At 40.6% G+C, this 21,608-nt stretch overlaps 1 pseudogene; it reads right to left on the minus strand.

The window, feature by feature from the left end:
• Positions 1-12,951: 12,951 nt before the first annotated feature.
• On the minus strand, positions 12,952-20,241 carry LOC123043033 (disease resistance protein RGA2-like; annotated as a pseudogene).
• Between the last annotated feature and the right edge of the window lie 1,367 nt (positions 20,242-21,608).

Here is a 21,608-nt window from a genome sequence, read left to right on the forward strand (position 1 = left end):
ATAACATTAATGAATCTTTTTAAAATCCTGATTTTTTAAAAAACATGAACATTTCCGAGAAAAAATTAAACATTTTTAAAATATTTGAAACTGCAAAAAAAAAGAAAAAGGTAAAAGACAAAAAGTATAAAAGAAAAACCTGTGAAACAAACAGAAAGAAAAACACCCAACCAGACAAACTGCTATGAAACCTATGGAAAAGAATCAATCCGAAAGAAAATTGCTCATGCTCTCCTCTTATTGGGACCTGGCACATGAGGCCGCCTATGTGTATTTGCTGAACAATTTGACACAATTACCTTCAAATAGGGAACTCTCGAGCTTGGTTGAACAGTAAGATAAAAAATCAAAATATTCTGATTTTTTTGTAGCAAATGTTGACAAATGTTTTGATTGCTTGAATTTTAACATGGAATGACTTTCATGGAATACATGGCAAAAAAAATAGATGCTCCAAAATACTTTTGAAAATAACATTTTTGGAGCATTATTTTCCACGTCTTCCACAAAGGTTATTCCATGATGAAATTTTGCAATTAAGAAAACAATTGTCAGTGTTTACAACAAAAGAACTTCTGAACTTTTTGCCTTTTTTTTTCAAGTTTTTATTTTACTGTTCATCCGAGCTCGCATGAGCTCGAGCTAAGATTGACCGCTTCCACTTAGGACTGCCTATTTAGCGCCTTTAACGCTCTATATCACTAGCTTGATGGGCCACAGTCCAGTAGCGCTAATTCTTATGCTCCTCTTATGTCGCTAGCTAGCATGCATAGCTGCACATTTTCTCAAGGCGCTAACTTAAAAAAAGACAGCGACCGGTTGCTAATAAAAACCTCTCTGGTTTTGGGTAGATTTGAATTTTTTCAAAAAATCAGAATCCATTGACAAATTTTAAAGATGGTCGTGAATTTTAAAAAATGTTCAGGGGTTAAAATTCCCAATTTTAAAATTATTCATTAATTATACAAATGTTTACTTTTTTGGAAGAATGTCTGTGAATTTTGACAATATTCATGGATTTGTAAAAACATTTATGAGTTTTAAATAATTGAACAATTTTAAAATGTGCCAAAATTTTAAAATGCTCATTATTTTTTTAAAAATAAGATGCAAAAGGAGAGGAAAAATGAAATAAAATGAACATTGAAAAATCCGAAAAAGAAACCTGAAAGAAACACAAAAAATAAAAAATAAAAAATAGCGAAAAACTTCTAGAATCCAAAAAGAGGTGAAAAGGGCGCCATCCGCAAAAAAAAAGAATAAAGGTTTCACCAACAGCATAGAGGAAGAATGAGATGAACTGAAAATCCCCCTTTTCATCCCCTCTATAGTTGTGACTAACATGCCTGTGTGAATATTCACAATTTAAAAGATGGTCATGAATTTAAAAAATAGCTCATGGTTTAATATTCATAATTTTATAAATGTTCATGAATTATAAAAGAATGTTAACTATTTTGAAAAAGTGTCTGTGTATTTTAGAAATATTCATGGATTTGAAGAAAATATGAATTTGAGAATTGTTGAAGAATTTTAAAATGTGCAGAAATTTTAAAATGATCATTAATTAAATAGAAGACAAAAGAGGAGAGGAAAAATGAAATAAAATGAACATTGAAAAATCCGAAAAGGAAACCAGAAAGAAACACAGAAAAGGAGATAAAAAATGGCGAAGAGCTTCTAGAAGCTTCCAAAAAGAGGTGAAAAGGGCGCCGTCCGCAAAAAAAAGGAAAAGAATAAAGATTTCACAAACAACATAGAGGAAGAATGGAATAAAATGAAAATCCCCCTTTTCATCCCTCCTATAGTTGTAACTATACTGCCTGTGTGCAGGCTGCAGGATGTAATTACTTAGGAGGGTGATCCCCAGCATGTAACTACTCTGTAAAACTGTTGGCTGTTTTAAATATATGTCATTAGGAGCCTCTATTCCTGTCTGCTTGCGCTAAAAAAAGAATGAAATGAAAATCCAAGGGATGTGGTTGGTTTTTTTTTTTACGGGCATGATGAAATAAAATGAACATTGAAAAATCCGAAAAGGAAACCAGAAAGAAACACAGAAAAGGAGATAAAAAATGGCGAAGAGCTTCTAGAAGCTTCCAAAAAGAGGTGAAAAGGGCGCCGTCCGCAAAAAAAAGGAAAAGAATAAAGATTTCACAAACAACATAGAGGAAGAATGAAATAAAATGAAAATCCCCCTTTTCATCCCTCCTATAGTTGTAACTATACTGCCTGTGTGCAGGCTGCAGGATGTAATTACTTAGGAGGGTGATCCCCAGCATGTAACTACTCTGTAAAACTGTTGGCTGTTTTAAATATATGTCATTAGGAGCCTCTATTCCTGTCTGCTTGCGCTAAAAAAAGAATGAAATGAAAATCCAAGGGATGTGGTTGGTTTTTTTTTTACGGGCATGGGTGAGATGTGGGCTTGAATTTGTGACGCCCCTGCAAAGAAAGAGACGTGAATAGTTGCAAAAGGAAAACTGAAGTGGAAATAGCGTTCATTCAATTAACATGGGCTTGGCATGGCATGCTCGTTGCAATCAACTTGCACACAGGTTGCTGCTATCTCCTCCGGCTATTTGCATCGTACATCAGGGTAAAATCCAAACTCAGGCTTGGTGAATGTCACTTTAGCTAGATTTCAGTCAGCTGGCTTTTATGTTTGTTGTCAATCAATTTTCTGGTTGTTTATTGTGCTTTAAGATTTGTGTACTTTTTTCCTTTTTCTGTCCTGTTTTGCTGTTGTACTGGGCTGTTTGGATTAGACTGACCCCTATGTTGGGTCAGTCAGTTTCCTTCTTGGGCTGGATTTTCATGTGTGCATGCTTTTTTTCATGAGTTTGCTTTTATTTTTCTATTTTTCTGTTGAGTTTTGTTTTTTTCTTTACGTGTATTTCCGGATGTTGAGTGTGTTTAAATGTATACATGTACAAATTACATTAGAGTACGGAAACGTCACTCTTATATATTTATTCTATATATTATAAAAAGTGCATTTTTTGTGCTAATTGTGTGGAAATTTTGTTTTTTTAATTTTCTTTATTCTTTAAGGTAATAAGAATGCTATTTTTTTTGCTAATTAAATACAGTTTTCTATTATTATGTGTATGTATGCATGAAATTACTATACAATATTTGTGTATATTATACTAGACTGCAAAATGTTGCATTATTAATTGTGTATTCACTGCATATTATAAAAGGTGCAATTTCACTGCAAAGTTGTGTGCAAGTTTTATTGTATTTTCTTTCTTCTTAAGAGTAATACCAATGTCACTAGTTTCCTCTTTCTTAGAAACTTTTGTTTGTTTTATTATGTAGCTTTAATTCGTTTCCTGTTTTGAAGGACGATACCACTGCCACTAATTCATTCCATGTTTAAAATCTTTATTTTTATGTAAAATTTACTATTATATGTTTATTCTTACATAACTAAAAAAGTGCAATTTATGTTCAAATTGTATCATTATTAGTTTTACCTTCTTTCTTCTTAAAGGGTGGTACCAATGCCACTATACTTGATTTTTTCTTAGAAAATTTTATTTTGATTTTTGTGTTTGTAACTAAGTATACACGGAAGTATGATACCCCATGTATGTAAATTATAATAGAGAGCAAAAAATGCACTGTATATGCTTATTTATTGCATATTACAAAGTGCAATTTCAGGGCATACTTGTGTGCAAGTTATTGTTTATATTTTCTTTCTTCTTAAAGGGTTTCATTTTCCCCTAGAAAACTTCATTATTTTGCTTTTATTTATTGTTTATATGTTCTTTCTTCTTAAAGGGTTTCATTCTTACACAGAAAAGTTCATTATTTAGTTTTAGTTTTAGTTTCAGTTTTTTTCTTAAAGGGTTTCATTATTCCATAGAAAACTTCATTATTTTGTTTTTGTTTTTGTTTTTTATTTTCTTTCTTCTTAAAGGGTTTCATTCTTCCCTAGAAAACTTTATTATTTCATTTTTTTATTTTCCTTCTTCTTAAACGGTTTCATTAATTTTTCTAATATTTCATTATTGACATTTACATTGCATTTTATTTCTTTTTTAAGGTAATACCAATTCCACTAATTCGTCCCTTCTTTGCAAACTTCTATTTTGTGTAAATTCCACAATTATATGCTTATTCGTGCATATTATAAAAGGCGCAATTTTTGCGTAAATTGTGTGCAAATTTTTACATTTGTTGTTTTAGATTATCTTTCATTTATAAAGGGTAATAAAAATTTCACTAATTCATTCTTCATTTTTTTTGTTTATTTCACTTTCTTTCTTCTTGAAAGGCAGTAGCATTGTCACTTATTCATTCTTTCATATTTCATTATTTTGATTTAGTTTTAGTTTTCTTATTTTCTTTCTTCTTCAATGGTAATAGCGCCACTAATTCATTCATGTTCAGAAAACTTCTTCTTTTTGGCAAACTTTCACTATTAAAAAAACCACAAACATTTTTTTTGAAACACGTGAACAATTTAAAATATACTCTCCTCGGATGTGCATAGCAAGTGTTTGACAAAATGTATGAGCCAAATTTAAATTTACTATGTTATATACAATGGATCGGCTAGGTCCGGCCAAAACTTACTGTAGTAAATATTACTCCACTAAGGTTTAACCCTCTATTTTTTAAGGGATCGGTTAGAAATGCCCAGAGCTAGCCATGAAAGGCAGAGTTTCTTAGGAAAAGCCAGTTAGGCAAGAGATCCAAGAAATTAAAGCAACAGGAGCATGAAACACCCAAGAAAGAAACATGAGCATATTAAATCCATGGAATACATACCTGCAGATAGACCAGGTCTCCCTTCTTCTCCCTGGCGTCCCCTTCTCCCGTGAGGAAACGGATGACGTTCGTGGATTTGCAATGAGCTCGTCAGTTGGGGTAGCTAGGGCGGAAGACATTAACATGGAAAACCAAAACGAGGTGGGAGAAAGAGAAGGGTGCTACTAACCTTCGTCAAGAGGGGATACAAGAGGGAATAAAAAGCACTAAAGCACAAGAGAAGAGAAAATATCATAGTCCACCAATACTTGGAATTTACCTAATTGTTCAACAAGCTGTGCTCTGTGGATGTAAATGCCGATTGAGCACGTGAATTGGAAAAAGAGTCACTGGCAGACAAGTATTGAAGTACCAACCCATGCCCCATACCATGTGATTATAAGATGCATGTAATCAACCATAAACAAATACTGAATAAATAAACACATGGTGAAGCACGAGGTAGGGAGGGGGGCAAGAACCCCCTGTCCCCTCCCCCCCATAATAGTCTTTACATTGTGTTCTTATATATGTAATAAACACTACAATCTGCACCCCCTTGACGTCCATGGACCGGCCATTTATAAAAAAACACATGCTTTCTATTTTTCTGTTTTATCGGTCTTTTCTCTCTCTTTGTTTTAAGGCATGCAAACATTTTTTATTGTCATGAGCATAGATTGAGCCATACATGACTTTTTGAAAAAAAAGATTTTTTTTCAAAACCATAAATATTTTTAAAAAACATTTAACTTTTTAAACACATTAGCATTTATTGAAATACACATACACTTTTCAAAATACATAAACTCTTTTAAAACACATGGACTACTTTGCAAACAAGTGGGAACAAATATCAAATGTATGAATTTTATTAATATATGTATATGTATTTCAGAACAGATTTTTTTAAATAAAGTAATTTTTCGGATTAAAAAATATGGAGCTATTTGGGCCGGCCCATTTATAGGCCTCCGTGGGTTTTCCGTGGGACTGGATGTGATTCAAAAGAAGGAATTCCCTATTCGCCGCTCTCTGCGGCAAACAGAAGCTGCTTCGCACAGGCGATCAGGCGATCGTTCGGTTTTGGGCCGGCCCGTCTGCGCGTTTTATGGTTTTGGAACTTTCTAGAAGGTTCCTGAACCGGATTTCTTTCTTTTCTATTTATTTTTTCCTTTTCTCTCCCTGTTTCCTTTACTGTTTATTTTCTTTACTTGTTTCTTTTTTCTCGGATTTTCTTTTCTTTTCATTTTCATTTTCTTTCTCAGATTTTTTTTTTTCAAAAATGTTCGCATTTTACAAATTTTTTTTCATTTTTACAAAAAATGTTCGTGTTTTCAAATTTTGTTCATAACTTGCAAAATTTGTTCGCTTTGTTTCAAAAAAGTTCATAATTTCATGAAATGTCCCATTTTAAATATTTGTTCAAAAATTCAAAAAATCTTCTTGGTTTAAAACTTTGTTCAGAATTTCATAATTTGTTCGCAACTTCATAAAAGTTTCATGTTTTTCAAAATCATGTTCTGCAGTTTTAATTTTTTTGTTCGCCTAGGCAAAAAAAATGTTCCTGTTTTCGAATTTTTGTTCAGAAATTTTATAAATTTTTAGAATTTAAAAAAAGTGTTCGTCTTTTCAAATTTTGTTCACATACTAAAAAATGTTCGGTTTAAGAGATATGTTTCCGCTTTCAAAATTTGTTCAAAAATTTCCCAGGAATCTCAAAAAATGTTCCCATTTTTGAAAATTGTTCAAAAAAAAGTTCAGAAAAATGTGCACACTCTCAATTTTGTGTTTCGAAATTGTTCAGTTTCAAATTTTTGTTCACAAATTTCAAAAATGTTCGGGCGGTTCAAAACATGTTCCCGTTTTCAAAAAATTGTTCGCAATTTTAAAAAATGTGCACGTTTTAATTTTTTCAGGTGTTTCGAAATCGATCAGTATCAAATTTTTGTTCACAAGTTTGAAAAAATGTTTGGGCCGTTCAAAACATGTTCCCGCTTTCAAAATTTGTTCACAAATTTGAAAAATGCGCATGTTTTCTTTTTTTAGGAGTTTTGAAATTGTTCAGTTTCAACTTTTTGTTCACAAATTTCAAAAAAAAAATTGGGCAGTTCAAAAATGTTCTCGTTTCCAAAAATTGTTCGCAATTTTCAAAAATGTGCATGTTTTCATTTTTTCAGCATATTTTAAAATTGTTCAGTTTAAAATTTTCAGAAAATGAACTTGTTTTCACATTTTTCAAATATGTTCGCGTTTTCAATTTCTGCCTTGGAGTTTTAAAAGTTCCCATTTCAAAAAAATGTTCCTGATTTTTGCAAACATTTCGTTTTTTTTTTTGCAAATCAGCAATTTGCTTGTGTGTCACAGATCCCTTTGGTTTTTTAATAAAAATGCTTTTGAAATTCAAGATATATATTTTGGACTGCGCTGCGTGTTTGGTTCTTTAAGCTTGGCGCTGCTGAAGAATCAATTTTACTGATAGTCAATTGGTAGTACCACTTTTCGTATCTCTACTCCTAATGAAGCAGTTGGTAGTCTCGCTTTCAGGGTTTTTTTCGTCCCACCACTTTCGTCCGGTTTTTTTTCGTAGGTTAACCGTCGTACATTTTTTTCGATGCTGGTTTCTTATTCACCGGTTTATTTACCCCTCAGCTCTTTCCTTGCAAATCAGCACTTTCCAAACGTGCAAGCAACCACTGATCTAAATTTACTAACTTATCCAAATCAATCGATACCTTCCATTATTGCAAATTTCTTTAGGAAACAAATAATAGATTATAAGGAAACAAATAAAAGATTTTAAAGACGCATCATACTTTACTAACAATCACTAAAAATCAAATCTAAATTAATTAACCTTACCTTAAATCACTCAATCACTTTAATTAGAAAACATTTTCTTTCCTAACTGCACCCCGCTTAGTGTGCACATAACAATCCGAAGTAATTAGAGTCACATGACTGAATCCATTTATTTAGAGCGACATGATTGAATTCATTTATTAACAATAATCCTCACCAAAAGTGTGTTTAGCAATTTTAGAGGGCGGACCAAAACTCTGCCATCCGCTCGCCCGCGTTTGTTTAGGTACAGGAAAAAATGGCATAATATATGGAAACAACACGACCGGGGCGGCGGCGCAATCTTCGGGGATAGGGGATCGGAGGAGAAGGATTGGCCTGGCAGCATGATCGAGGTGCTTCCCCGCGGCCGCGGCCGTCCTCGCGATGCCACCTACCCGAAATCAATGCTGCTCCCTGTCGTCAGCCGAGGCGACGCCGCCTGCCCTCCTACCCACGGTCCGCTGCCGCGTGCGGCTACGGCGGGAGGAGTAGTGACGGGGCCGAGGTCCTTCATGCGTTCCGGGATGGAGGCCATGATTTCGTTGAGGTCGTTGCTGCCTCCTACACTTAGGGTGTGTCGCCGAGATCGAGGCGAGCATGGGGAGCTGTGACCACCGCCATGGTCACCCCATCGCAGGGGATGGAGCACGCCGTCGGCCTACAGCTTGTGGAGATCACTGTTACTCTTCAGGTCGCGTGGTGACCGGATCTTGCCGATGTGTCCCTCCCCGACGACCTCCTCTTCGCCCGGTTGGCCGGCATGGATCTCGCCACTGCTGCCCTCAACTTCTCTGCCTCGAGCTCGACGGTCAGCCACCATGGATCCCCCAGCTGGAGGGTTACGTGAACCAGCCGTCCTCCCATGCTGCAGCGGCTAGAAGGTGACATGGCTCTCCGTACACGAAGAGTGGAGTTCAGTCAAGTACTTATATACTTGGCCTCTACTGCTGATACATGTACATGGAGAAGAACAGACAACCGCTCATTCATGCTTCGTTCCACTCCTTTGCGCTACATTACTGGAGGTGACATTTTCCTATCTCTCTATGTTGTAACAAGCCTGCTGCCTGCATAGTTAATGGATTTTTTATTTAAATTTATCGCTGCTTAGTGCTTTGTTGCAATTGTTCACCCAGGATTCTTATATATAATCTAAGCGTATGTAGGCATACTTAGCTTTGCTATTCCATTTTTTCTGGCGCATAGAAATAAGAGTATTGTCCAGGTTAGGTATTCAATTGAGTATGGTATTTGAATTGCTATCAGAATGTCTTTTCTATGCATGTGATTTCTCACATCTGGTTATAATATTTGTGAAGACGTGTATTGCACGTGCACTTGGAAGCGGGCCCGTGGCCCGCGCTGGATGGCGCCGATGCCGACCCGAGCCACCTCGTCCGCGTATTCTTGAAGCTGTGGTTGGTCGATTTACATGAAATTAATTCCCTCAGTTCTGATGGAAAATATAATACACATAATCCATATTGTTATGCACTAGCGTGTATGTGTGAAATAGATGGATTATGGTCCCGTACCCAATAAGATGGATATGTGTGTGTGTTAGAGAGAGAGGGAGAGGGGGATAGAGAGTGAGGAAGAGGGAGGGAGAGTGTGTGTCTGTGTGTGTGAGGATTTGATGGTAAAAAAGGTCGCCAATGTCGTAATATTGAACTTTTAAAGTTAATGTGACCCCGTTGCAACGCACGGGTGTTCTTCTAGTAATGTTAGGTCCTGGGTTCGAATCCCTGCAACCGTGGTATTTCTTTTTTAGACAGTAGGGAAGCGAACAGCAGTAGAAACAGAAAACGGCCCAACAAGCCCGCCAAGTGGAGGCTCTGTGCAAAACACCAGGAACTTGACGCAAAGAGCGTCATATAGGACCTCCCTCAAAAGAAAACAGCAAGATTAGGTCTTGCGAAACGATAGGACGATAAGAGAAATTATTAAAAGGAGATCGTTATCTCCGGCGGCTCCTCATGCCATGCCATGTGACGGCACCTGTGTACCACTCCGTCGTCAATTTCGGCCGCGTGTCAACCTCGGACCTACCCTTCATTCGAAGAACCCTTATTGATTCTGAACTTCGTTCGCAAAGTAAGCGTCCTTTTAACGGGCACCCCGTGGCTGCGACGACATGGTCCTCGCCATGCCGCCCGGTGCATCATCCGCCGACGATAGAAAGTGTGTGGGTAGCATAGATGGAATGGCCGCCTGGCAAAACTCGTAAATCTTCTAACATGACACATCACAATGATGCCTCAACTTCCATAGAATCTTCGTGCTCGACGCGTCGCCGATTCGAGAGTGGTCTTGGAGTGGCGTGTTATGCCCAGACGGGTGGCTAGTTTTCAAGTAAATGTACGTGTACTGTGTTCTGCCCAGGCCCATCTATTAAATTTTGAAATTCATGAATAGTTTTCAAGTACACGTACATTTTTTTCAATTCGACAATATTTTTTTGGAAATTCATGAATATTTTTGAAATTAATGAAGTTTTAAAATTTCTAGATCATTTTTGAAACTCTTGATAATTCTAAAATTCCTAGACATATTAGCTAGCTTGTCACTGCGCTTTTTTTTCATTGCATAGCTTCAAAAACCATTAGTTGCTGGCTCAAAAAAAATCTTTGTTTTTATCAGTTTTTAAAAATGTCACTAATACATAATATATTCGCAAAATTTTAATAGATGTTCACCAATGTTAAAAATGTTGTGAATTTTAGTAATGTTCAAAAATTTCAAAAAATATCTGTGTATTTGGAAATTATTTGCGATTTTAATTTTGTTGCGGTTTTCAAAAATGAACATGAATTTTAAATATTACTAAACAAGTAAAAATGTTCACAGACTTTAAAATGCTCATGAGTTTTAAAAAAGAAAATAAAGATGGAGAAAATAAAAAAAACTGGAACATAGAGACAATGAGAAAAGAAAACTGGTAAACCAGAAAGAACATAGAAAAGAAACCCGGCCAGAAGCTTCTGTAAAACGGTGAAAGGGGAGCCGACCCCAAAAGAATCGGATTTCGCAAACAACGTAGAGTAAGAATGAAAGGAAAATCCAAGGGTGTGGTTGGGGTGCACTTATTTTTTTGGTACGGGCATGGAAGAGATGTGGGTTTGAATTTGTAACGCCGCTGCAAGGAAAGAGATGTGTATAGTAACAAAAAGGAAAAATGAAGGGGAAAGTAGCGTTCATTCAATTAAGATGACATGTTCATTGCTGTCAACTTGCACACAGACTGGACGCTGCTATATCAAGAAATGGTAGTGGGGGTTCTGGCAGGTAGCATCCTGAGTTGCCAAACTCAAAGCTGAGCCTGAGCTCATCTGCTCCCAAGTAAACAGTAAATTCGAAAAACTAGGAAAAAATTCAAAAAAAAAATCTGAATTTTTTTGGCACTAAAGATGATGACATTTCTTAGGAGCTTGCAAAAATCCGTGGTGTCATGGGGAAGAGCTCTCGTCCAAAAAAGACTAAATTTGATTTTCTAAGATTCATTTTTTAAAAAAAAATTTGGAAGGAGCTGTCTTGAAGTCATGTCGACGTGAAAATTTGCAGGCTGCTAGAAAATTTTACCATCTTTAGTGTCAAATTCAGATTTTTTTTTACTATTTATTTTCAAATTTACTATTCATTCAGGGAGCATAGAATCTCGGGGTGCAGAAGCGCGTCCCCTGAAGTTGGGATTTTGCTATGTTCTCCATGTCTTCTTCACTTGAATAAACTGCCTCCCTACGCAAATCTTGTTGGTCACGTACGTACATTCGTCGAATCGCTCTCATCAAAGATAACGTCGTGTTCAGAGACAGAGCTTCTTCTGTCTGTCCCTTGGCAAATGTACAGTGGCCGAGTCGCTCTTCAGAGACAGATACCTGACCTGAACCACCAAATTCAGATGCAGGACACATCTGCACAGTGACAGAGAGCTTCTTCTGTCGGTCCCTTGGCACTCATGGTGTCTCGCCGCTTTGAGAGTCCGCAGCATCAACACTGAACTTGACTGCTCGCGATGGACTGTCTGAACCGGACTTGATGATCAAGCAGGACAATTATACACAAGCAGTATTTATTAAACCTTGTAAAATGAAATGAATCTCCCCCTGAATTTTGTAAGCATCACTACACATGTTCTTTCTTTCTTTCTTTCGACAGTGAGCAGTACTACACGTTCGCAACACGCGTTGCTCATGTTGAGCAATTGACAAAGGATTTAGTGACATAACTCCTGACCCTCTTATCCTAGCAAGTTAGATCTGACAAACAGAGTGACAGTACAGTATAACTAGAAGGAAATGTGCGCCGCTCTAACCCGAGATGTAAAACATGGATGTGATAGAATGTTTTATAAGATTATGACAATGATGATGATACTATGATAGTATACATAGAGAACGTCTAAGACGTGGTGAACACCAATCATCTTCTCCTTTTTATGGATGAATTTACACTTGAAAAAGAGACACTTCACCATGTACAGCATCACAAATTTAACAACTGCATGAAGGCCTGTCGGAAAAACTGGATCGGGTGATGGTTCTGCTTCTGCAGCCATTCACACAAGGCCTTGAAAACTGGATCGTCTTCCCAAAAGCGATCGTCTTCCCAAAACTGGATCGTCTTCCCAAAAGCGATCAACACATACTGCTGCTACCAAGTCTGGAGCACAATTAAGATCATGCAGTTGATGGACAAGAAGAAGCTGCTCATCTGAAGAGCATGTTGAGCTGCTCAATGTGCAAACTGCAGTACATTTGGTGATGCTGACATCTTGGGACTCCATTACCTTCGGTGATGACCAATGGTGCATGCTCCACTAAGCAGGCACACATGGAATAAGATTTCTGGAATAAAACTTAAGGCCAGGACTTCAGACAAGCAAGCCTGATGAGATGAGCAGGTAGGTAGTTCACCAACAGGCAGGCAGGTACCCTCCTTTCCATGTTACATCTGCCACGCCAAGCAGCAGCAAAGGACTGACAAGACCCAACTACTGTAGTTCACAAACTAAATCACTCAAACATTGCACCAATTATGTGGATTCAGAGGAAGATCGCAAGAGAAAATATACGCAGCAAATTATAATGTGTGATTAAACCAGCCAGGACACGGTGGCTAGGGTTTACCCCAAGTAATACTCCCTCCATTCCAAAATATAGTGCGCCCACGCTTCCCGAGGTTGAACTTTGACCATAAATTTAGCGAACGAGACCGACTGCGGCGGGAGAAAAAGTTACATAATTAAAAACCTCTTTCGAATACGAAGTCACTGATATAACTTTTGCCCCCGCCGCAATCGGTTTTGATAGTTAAATTTACGGTCAAAGTTGAAGCACGTGAATAGAGGAAGCACTACATTGTGGAATGGAGGGAGTAGGAAGATGAGATCCAGGGCTCTGAGATAGATCCGGGGTTTCATACACATTACAACTAGTGAAAGGTAATCTTAACTTAACGCCAAAGTAAAGCAGGTGAACAAGGAGACCGTAAAAGGTAAATTCAGATAGTGACACGTCCAGTCTTCAGAGCGATTGGATGGGCGATGAAGGGTGGCGGTGTGTCGTAGTAACTCCGGTCGAAGCGGTAAGCTGCCGTTCGATGAAGACAGGATGGTCGACGATGAGCCCGGTCGGTTTGGTGCTAACCGCTGGGTGTCGATTTCTTCAGTTAACAACATGACAAATGTCGATTTCTTCAGAAGATGATGCAGTCTGATTCCTGACAAGGAGGAAGAAGTGTAAGTAATTGGCATGGTTCTGCCAGCCAAGTTTCAGAATATTTTGTGCCACACAAATACTGAATGACCGAAGTACTAACCATCATTAACACACTATATGAATGTGAGATGTACTCATCGCAGCAAGTTCTGAGTGACATCACAAGGCTGACAGGCTACGTTTCTTCTAGCCTATGCAGTGTTGCTGCTTCTTCCTTAGCATGGCTTCAGATCTTCCGCGGACTGGTTGCAAGTCAATTCGTCACCCTCCTTGGGGAGCCGACTCTGAAATGTTTTCAAGTCAATTAATCTGATAAGAACATGTAGCTACCTTGCAGAGTTGCACTTCACTGGGGCCTATTTACCTCGCATAAATGAGCGTTCTGCAGTGTTGTAGGCACACCCATTAATTTCTGGGTCCTTCTCCATTGCAGTCATACCTGCAAAATTCGCGTGTGGCTATTGCAGTTGAAGAAGACTGCCTCAGTCAACCACACCTTTCCCCCAACTCAATCTTTTACTTTCGAGGAGATTGATCTACAAAACGGAGCAAACATCATAACTGAGATTAGCTACCAACAGTACATGATGTCTGACTGAAATATGTGAGGGCAAGGCATTTACAGTTCCGTCACTGGTTAGGCAAGTTCCGCATGTAAACAGTTGGGGCACCAAGTAAATTCCCAGATTTAATCAACATCCTGATTTACTGTTAATAAAAGTAATTTACATATTAATGTTATATCGAGATGGAACAACATAATAAACTAGTGTTAATTATAAATAGGTTGTGGTCATGCACCTTAGTGCCTTGATGGAATTTTAGCATTTCAAAATTGTACATGACCTGCAATGCATTACCTTCGGACTGCTTCTACCGCCTATGATCTGAATTGGCTCCACATGTGCCTGATATGATATGCCGGCTATTCTTCTGAAGATCCTACGCGCCATTAAATTTCGTTAAACAACAACAGTATGACAGATGCAAAAATACCTGGTATTAGTAGAATGTAGACTGAATTGAAAAACTGCAAACCTATCAGCTGCAAGTATACCTGGATGGCAAAACTGCAAACATGATCAACAGCAAAACACTGGCAATTCATTGTTTTCCATAATTATGCCAGATGATCCTTTGATCCCTAAAACTGAAGATTTTCCAGGCACACCTTCAGTCTTCATGAGTTTTGGACAAAATGCAAACACAAGTGGCTTGAAAGCCCACCAAACAAACATAAGAACACCTGAAGAGCAAACCAACAGAAATTAGAAATGCAAGAACACCTGGTACTGACAGCAACATAGCAGTATATGAAAAGAAAAAAATCACCTTAATATGTTGCAGTACTGACAGCAACATAACACCTGGTAGCTTGACCCAAAGTCTCATTTATTCCATACTGCTGTCCTACTGCTATTTTGATCGTGACACCCAAAACAGGGGAGTAGACTGCCATGTCTTGATGAATAACAATAACCCAAATTTAAATGCAAAATATGAAGAAGCCTGTAAGATCAAACAAACACCTGCACACATAACAAAAACAAATGGTGATCACAGGTTTTGTTGGAAGAAAAGAAGATGGACCTGCAGAAGGCATTGGCTGATAATGATGTCGATTTTATCGAATTGTGGAAAGAAAAGGGGCGTTGAGAAACAAATCTTGAATAGTTTCACTACCGTTGATAAGAAAATGGAAATCTGATATGGCAGGAGTAAAAGTAGTTGAAGTGTATATAACTGATATTGGTGTGGACACATCTAATGAAGGTTCCTGCAGCTAATTTGCATGTAATGGCTCCGCCTGAAATTAGAACCAAGAGGGAACCCAGATTTAGATGTACCTACCAGATTTAAGTACAGGAAGGAAGACCACAGCCCTTATGTCATGCATGTGTTTGTATGGGAAGGGAAGAGCTCTACAAGGCTAGAAGAATGTACAAGTGAACTCCAAGGCATTGTCCTGCACGGTGGATGGGAACAAACACAGTGTTATTAAGCACGATTGCAGGAAAAGGGCATAATGGAAAAACACAAGAAAGTATGTTTGTGTAACCTTGCATCACCATATTTTGATTTCTGGGATGGTTCCCTCTAACCCCCTGCAGTACTGTTTTAGCACCTCACTGCATTTATAGACATCTAGCTTTTCCAGTGAATCCGGGAGGGCATCATTGGGCAATGACGAGATGGCTGGACAGAAGTTAACTGATAATATCTTGAGGCTGGTAAGGTTACACAGCCCTGCAGGGAGATGTTGAAGGTCCTTGAAACTCCAAAACTCTAGTTCCTGGAGGGAGGAAAGGAGTTGAAGGGCGTCCTCTTGCTCCTTGATGAACCGATCCATCCCTTCACACCAATCCCCATGAAGTTGCAGCTTGGTCAGGGAGGAAGAGAGGAATCTCCAGACGGGTGCAGCAAGAAGTCCTGCTATGTCCTCTGTCCTGAGCTCACGCAGTGTGGACGAAACAAGCTGTGTCTGCTGCTCTTCACCTCCTTCAACGTTCTCCAAAGCCCGTCTGGGATTGGGATCCCAATCAGCAAAGAAACCAGGGCTGCCTGAGACTTTTAATTCTTGGAGATGGCCACCGATGCTAATGAGTGACCACAAGCCCTGACATTTCAGATCCTCTCCACAACCAAACAATACTAATGTGGTGAGAGAGGAGAGGTTTGAGAGGGGCTCTAGTGTCCTCAAGCCTTTCACATCACAAAGCACCAGAGACTGCAGGGAGGAAGGGAAAATGTGACAGGAAAAGGAGAAGGTGGATAGAAACTTTGGGGACCGCTCTATTGTTAATCTGTGGAGGGATCGCAAAGCTTGGAGCCCTCCTCCTCCAGGAACAAGAGTTGGTGGGTCGACCAGGACCAGCTCTGGGCACTCAAAGATGACCAACTCCTGTAGTGAGTCAAAGAGATGAGGTGGGAAGAGCAGCACCCCATCATCCTCTTCCTCTGCTGCTGCTGCTGTTATTTCACCTCCCCCCATCTCTGATGCTTCTTGTGTTGTTTGTTGCACATCCACGCCCACTACCAACTTTTTTATGTTTTCACACTTCCATATTTCCAACTTGGAGAGCTTTGGGAGGTGGGGGAGGAGCTCTGTCAATTCCTTCCCAGTGGTCCCGATATACTCAATAGGGAGCTGCCATTTGATTCATTGATCCCGATATACTCAATAGGGATATACCATTTGATTCATTGATCCCGATATACTCAATAGGGAGCTGCCATTTGATTCATTGGTCCCGATATACTCAATAGGGATATACCATTTGATTCATTGATCCCGATATACTCAATAGGGAGCTGCCATTCCACATCACTCTGACCTCCTAGTGGTCCAACCAGAGCAACTGAATGCCTTACAATCAGTGTCTTCAGCGAGGTTAGCATCAGAAGGTGCTTCAACTCCAGAGGTGGGCACTTGTCCAGTGTCAGCGTCTCTAGACCTGTTTCTTTATCAAAAACGAATACTTGGTCTATGCGATGCAAATCAGCCTCTCCAATAATCTTCAATTGTGCTCCATTGGATGATTTTGAGTATGCAAACTCCTTTAGCATCTTTACACATTTCACAGTGACAGAACGCTTACTTTCGATCCAGGAGATGGGAATCACTAGTAAGAATTCGGGACAGTCATGTACCTCCAGCTCCTGTAGCTTGGGGAACCAATCTGGGGAAACAATGTGGTTTGAGAAAGGCAACCCCAAGATTTTCGGGCACTCTCTAATAACCAGAACTTGCAAAAGAGGGAACATAAGCATCTGGTTCACCCAGGGAAGACTCTTGTTCAGCTGGGTAAAGCCATTTTTCAAAACTTCCTAGGCCAATGAGTTTAAGCTTTATTAGCCTGCAAAAGCATTCCTCTATAATAAACTCCTTCGGTCTGGCAATATTCTCCAACCTTATTTCATGAAGATCCCACGCCTTCCCTAAAGAAGGGAAAACTTCCCAAGAAACACCATCCAGATAAAGAGATTGCAGAACTTCAACAGCGAACTCATCACCTAACCATGTTGGACAAGAAGGACCTCCGTGCCCTCTAATGCACAACACCTGAAGATCTCCATGTGGCTGAAGGCTCTCAAGAACCGCTGCTTCCACACCAGGCTCAACACTAGATCGTTCACTATCCCAGTCCAATGTTAACCTCCTCAGGTAGTTTTTCTCTATAAGTTTTGCTTGAGCTGCTTCTTCTTCTGTGTGTATTTTCTCAAGGTTGTAGATGCCAAGCTCCCTGAGCTTGCTTAAATGCTCTAGTTGCTTTGCTTCAAATCCTTCACTTTTTTTATTGACTCGAAATACCTTCAACTCTTGTGAGAGTTTAAGTTTTCCCACATTATAAATATCTGAATGAAGCTCACTTCTGGCATGAATATGGCACAGTTTTGCAAGATTGCTCATGGCTCTGGGCAAATCAGAACTCCCACACCATTGCTCAAGATCTAGAACCCTTAAATGATAAAATTTAGAGATGTTGAGTGGTAAATGCATCTCTCTGTCACATGTCCCTAGACATAGGAATCGTAGGTGGACAAGTCTTGAAAAGTTATGTAACATGAACTCCATGGGATACATCATGTCAAACAAATAAAGAACACGAAGAGCATTTGCTTCCAAAAAAAAATCACCAAATATCTTGGCAAAACTTCCATCCATTTTACCCAATAACACCAATGTGTGCAAATGTTCAACCTTCAATTTTGTCTTCAGTTCTTCCAATTCACTTCTTAATTTTTCACCTGACACTGCATCATATTTGCCTAAGTCATGTGTGCTTATAGACAAGTGACGGGTGGTTGGCTGAATTACCACTGATCCAACATTAGGGAGACGTAAACAAAGACAATCATGCGATGCAACCTTCAATGCCAAATCGTGTAGTAGGTCATGCATAACATACCGCTGACCTATATCTTCCCTGAAAAATCCATAATTGACTAACTCATTTAAATTGCTCAAACCTATATCTTCAGATGTTTGATTTTGATCACTAGGTATCAAAATATCTAGTCCGATCCACAGGCTGATGAGATCATAGCTTCTGAGATATACATCTTCAGGAACCAATGCAGAATAGGAAAAACATTGTTGCAGATGGAAAGGGAGAAAGTCATAGCTAAGCCTCAAGGCAGACATAATTCCATTGGTTTGCTTTTCCCATTCTTTACTGTTTAGGACCCTTTTCCAATGCCCCAAACTATGTTCTTTACTCAGTAATCTGCCAACAGTCCTTGCTGCAAGAGGGGAGCCCTTTAGTTTTTCCATTATCTTATCTCCGGTCTCAAGCAGAAAATGTTTGTCCCTTGGACATTGCTCATCGCCAAAGACAAATGTGAGAAACAACTTTCTAAACTCTCCAGAATTTAAACCATCCAGTTCTATTGAATGGCCAGTTGTTTTAACCACCTGTGCTATTGCTCGAAACCGAGTTGTGACTAGAACCATGGAACCCTTTTCTTGTGATTGGTTGAGTATCGACAGGAGTTTTTCCCAGTCACCCACATCACTAATCTGCCATATATCATCCAATACAAGTAAGAACCTTTTAGATTTCAATCTTTCTTCAATCAACTTTTCAGTTGTACTGCCCTCCTTTTCACTTTCAACTGGACGAGTACCTACTTCAATCTGTTCTAGCACCTTATCCAGATTGAAATTGAATGACACACACATCCAAATCCTGACTGGAAAATGATTCTGCACCTGTTGGTTGCGATATATGTGTTGTATCAGAGTTGTCTTTCCCATTCCCCCAGGACCAACAACCGGAAGCACAGTTAGACCCTTGGTGTATTGACCCTTGGTGATATCATGTATGATGCTATTCATGACAGTCTCCCTCCCGTACAGTTTTGGCTCATCAATTCGACCTTTGGTGATGGGACGGCTCTGGGCAATGTCTGGGATGGTTCTAGGGTCACAACCTTGCAGAATCTTGGTAACCTCGTTGCGCATAAGCTTTAGTTGCTCTACAGTGTCCTTCATCCTTTGGGAGAAATCGACCCTATTAAACTCATGCATTGGTGTTTCTTGCACACTGGCACCAACTTCATCACCATGAACATGTGGATGCGGGGAAGATGCGCAAGGGAGGATTTTACCGAGCTTTGGCATGCATCCACTGAGCTCCTGACCAGCCTGATTGGCGTTTGGCGGCGAGGAGGAATCGACAGGTAGTCTCTGCCTGCCACACGGCCAAGCACAACAAATGACATGTTGTCTTGCAACTCCCTGCCGGTGATCACCACCAGTGTTGGCACCAAAGCAGTACGCAGACAAGGATGACAGCTGTTTGGCAAGAGCTTTGGCGGTATGGCGAGCATTGAGGGCGAGGTTGCAGACACAACCCTTGCCGTGCTGGTCAGCAGCATCGTATGTATGATATAGCTCGTCGTGGATGCGGAAGTAGTCCAGCTCGTCCAGCAAGTCCTCGGCGTTGTGTGCCGAGTCCAGCAGCCTCTGCAGCAGCTCCTCCATGGCCATACCGCAGATCTCCTTGCGGGCAGCTTGTTGGATCTCTTAATTTCTGGGGACAAACAGCTGCGATTCCGGAGAAGCAAACAAGCGTGTGTGGGTGCACGCGGTCGGCAACTGAGTCTGAGTGGTTGGTTGGTGATAAACGGTGGAGCTAGGTAGGAAGGTCGTGGTGGAAGGAACTTGGCCTGGTGGGAATAAACGCAAGCACCTGGAGGGCAGGGCAGGGCAAGGCGCGGGATGAACCTGGTGAGAGCTGACCTGGTGAGTGGCGCTTGCTTCCAGTTCCAGCTCCAGCGGACGAGGTGAGACGGGGCAGCAGGGAGAAGAGCAGCTGGACTGGAAGACGAGGCACCTTGGTGGTTGCCCGCCGTCGCCGCCGTGGTCGGGAGCAGAGCAGAGGAAGAAGGAAGGAATGCTGACTGTTGAAGGGCCCGGCTGGCCCCATTTTCCCCTACTAGTAGTAGTATCCTCATATAACCCCTAAAAAGATAACTAACATAAACATAGAAAAAAATTCATATGGATTCTAAACCCCAATATTCTAATAAAATCCCTTTGAATCAAAGGAGCACTAAATGTGTTGAAGAACAGGCACGAGAAAGGCTTTACAGCCAGTCTAGATGTCGTTCTGCACTAAAGCGCGTGAGGCAATGAGATTTTTTATTAAAAATCAGGCATAACGGACGTACAACCAGCTTTACTTTTGGCGATGGACCTATCCCTTTTTATTAGGGAAGTGTTTAGGAACGGCGCACCGGCCGAACCGTTCCGCCGGTCCCACGCGGGCCACTCGATCGAAGCGACGCGCAACACATCGTACGCTCGCGCTCCTCCCGATCCCCTTCTTCCTCCTCCCGATCCCCTTCTTCCTCTTCCTCTTCCTCGCGTCGCGCCGCCCTCTTCTTCTGCCCTCTCCTCCCCACCCCTTCCCCATCCCTCCCCCCCGCCCCCCGGTCGCAGCGCCACGCGCTCCCCTCCCTGCTCGGAGCTCGCCGGCGACCATCCCATCTCGCCAGCGATTGATGGGCGGTGACAACGGGAGATGCTGCAACCGGTGCTATGGGGTGCTACCACGGCGATGCCTCCCTCGCATGCATCGGAGCTCTGCCTACCTCGCCGGACCCGGCCACGCCGGAGCTGCAACAAACCATGGCAGACTACCCCCCATGGCGAATTTTTGCTGGAACCGGTTGTAGCAAATTCAATCGCCGGTGGTAGCAAAAATCTACTATGGTTGCAGCAAAAACGGCGTCATCAGAGCTGCTGACAATGGTTTCGCGAATGCTACAACCACATACCACAAAGCTACAACCGTTCAACAAAAAAGCTGCAACCACGTTCATCAGAGCTGCAACCCGAGTTCGCCGGAGTTTTGTAGCCACTATGATCCAGCGATATTTGCTACAACTGGTGTTGTTTTTTGCTACAACCGGTGTCTCATTTTGCGGCATTGCCATAGCCGGCGTCGGGAATTTTTGCTACAATGCTGTCACGTCGTGCTACAACCAGCACTTCAAATTGCTACAACCGGCACACGGGAATGCTACCACCGCTGAGAAAAAAGCTCCAACCAGAGATACATGGAAACTGAGGGGGGCGCCATGGAAGCTGCAATCGGCACCTGAGAAAGGTACAACTGTTGATGGGAAAAGCTCCAACTGACAAACAAAAATGCTTCAACCGGAGGTGAACAGAAGCTATGGTCGGAGGACGAAAGCTGCAATCGGCTATGAAAAAGCTACAACCAGCGTTTGCAGAAGCTTCCACCATGTACGCTGATGACCATGGCGAGTTTT

Source organism: Triticum aestivum, chromosome 2B (assembly GCF_018294505.1).
Source record: "Triticum aestivum cultivar Chinese Spring chromosome 2B, IWGSC CS RefSeq v2.1, whole genome shotgun sequence".
NCBI lineage: Eukaryota > Viridiplantae > Streptophyta > Magnoliopsida > Poales > Poaceae > Triticum > Triticum aestivum.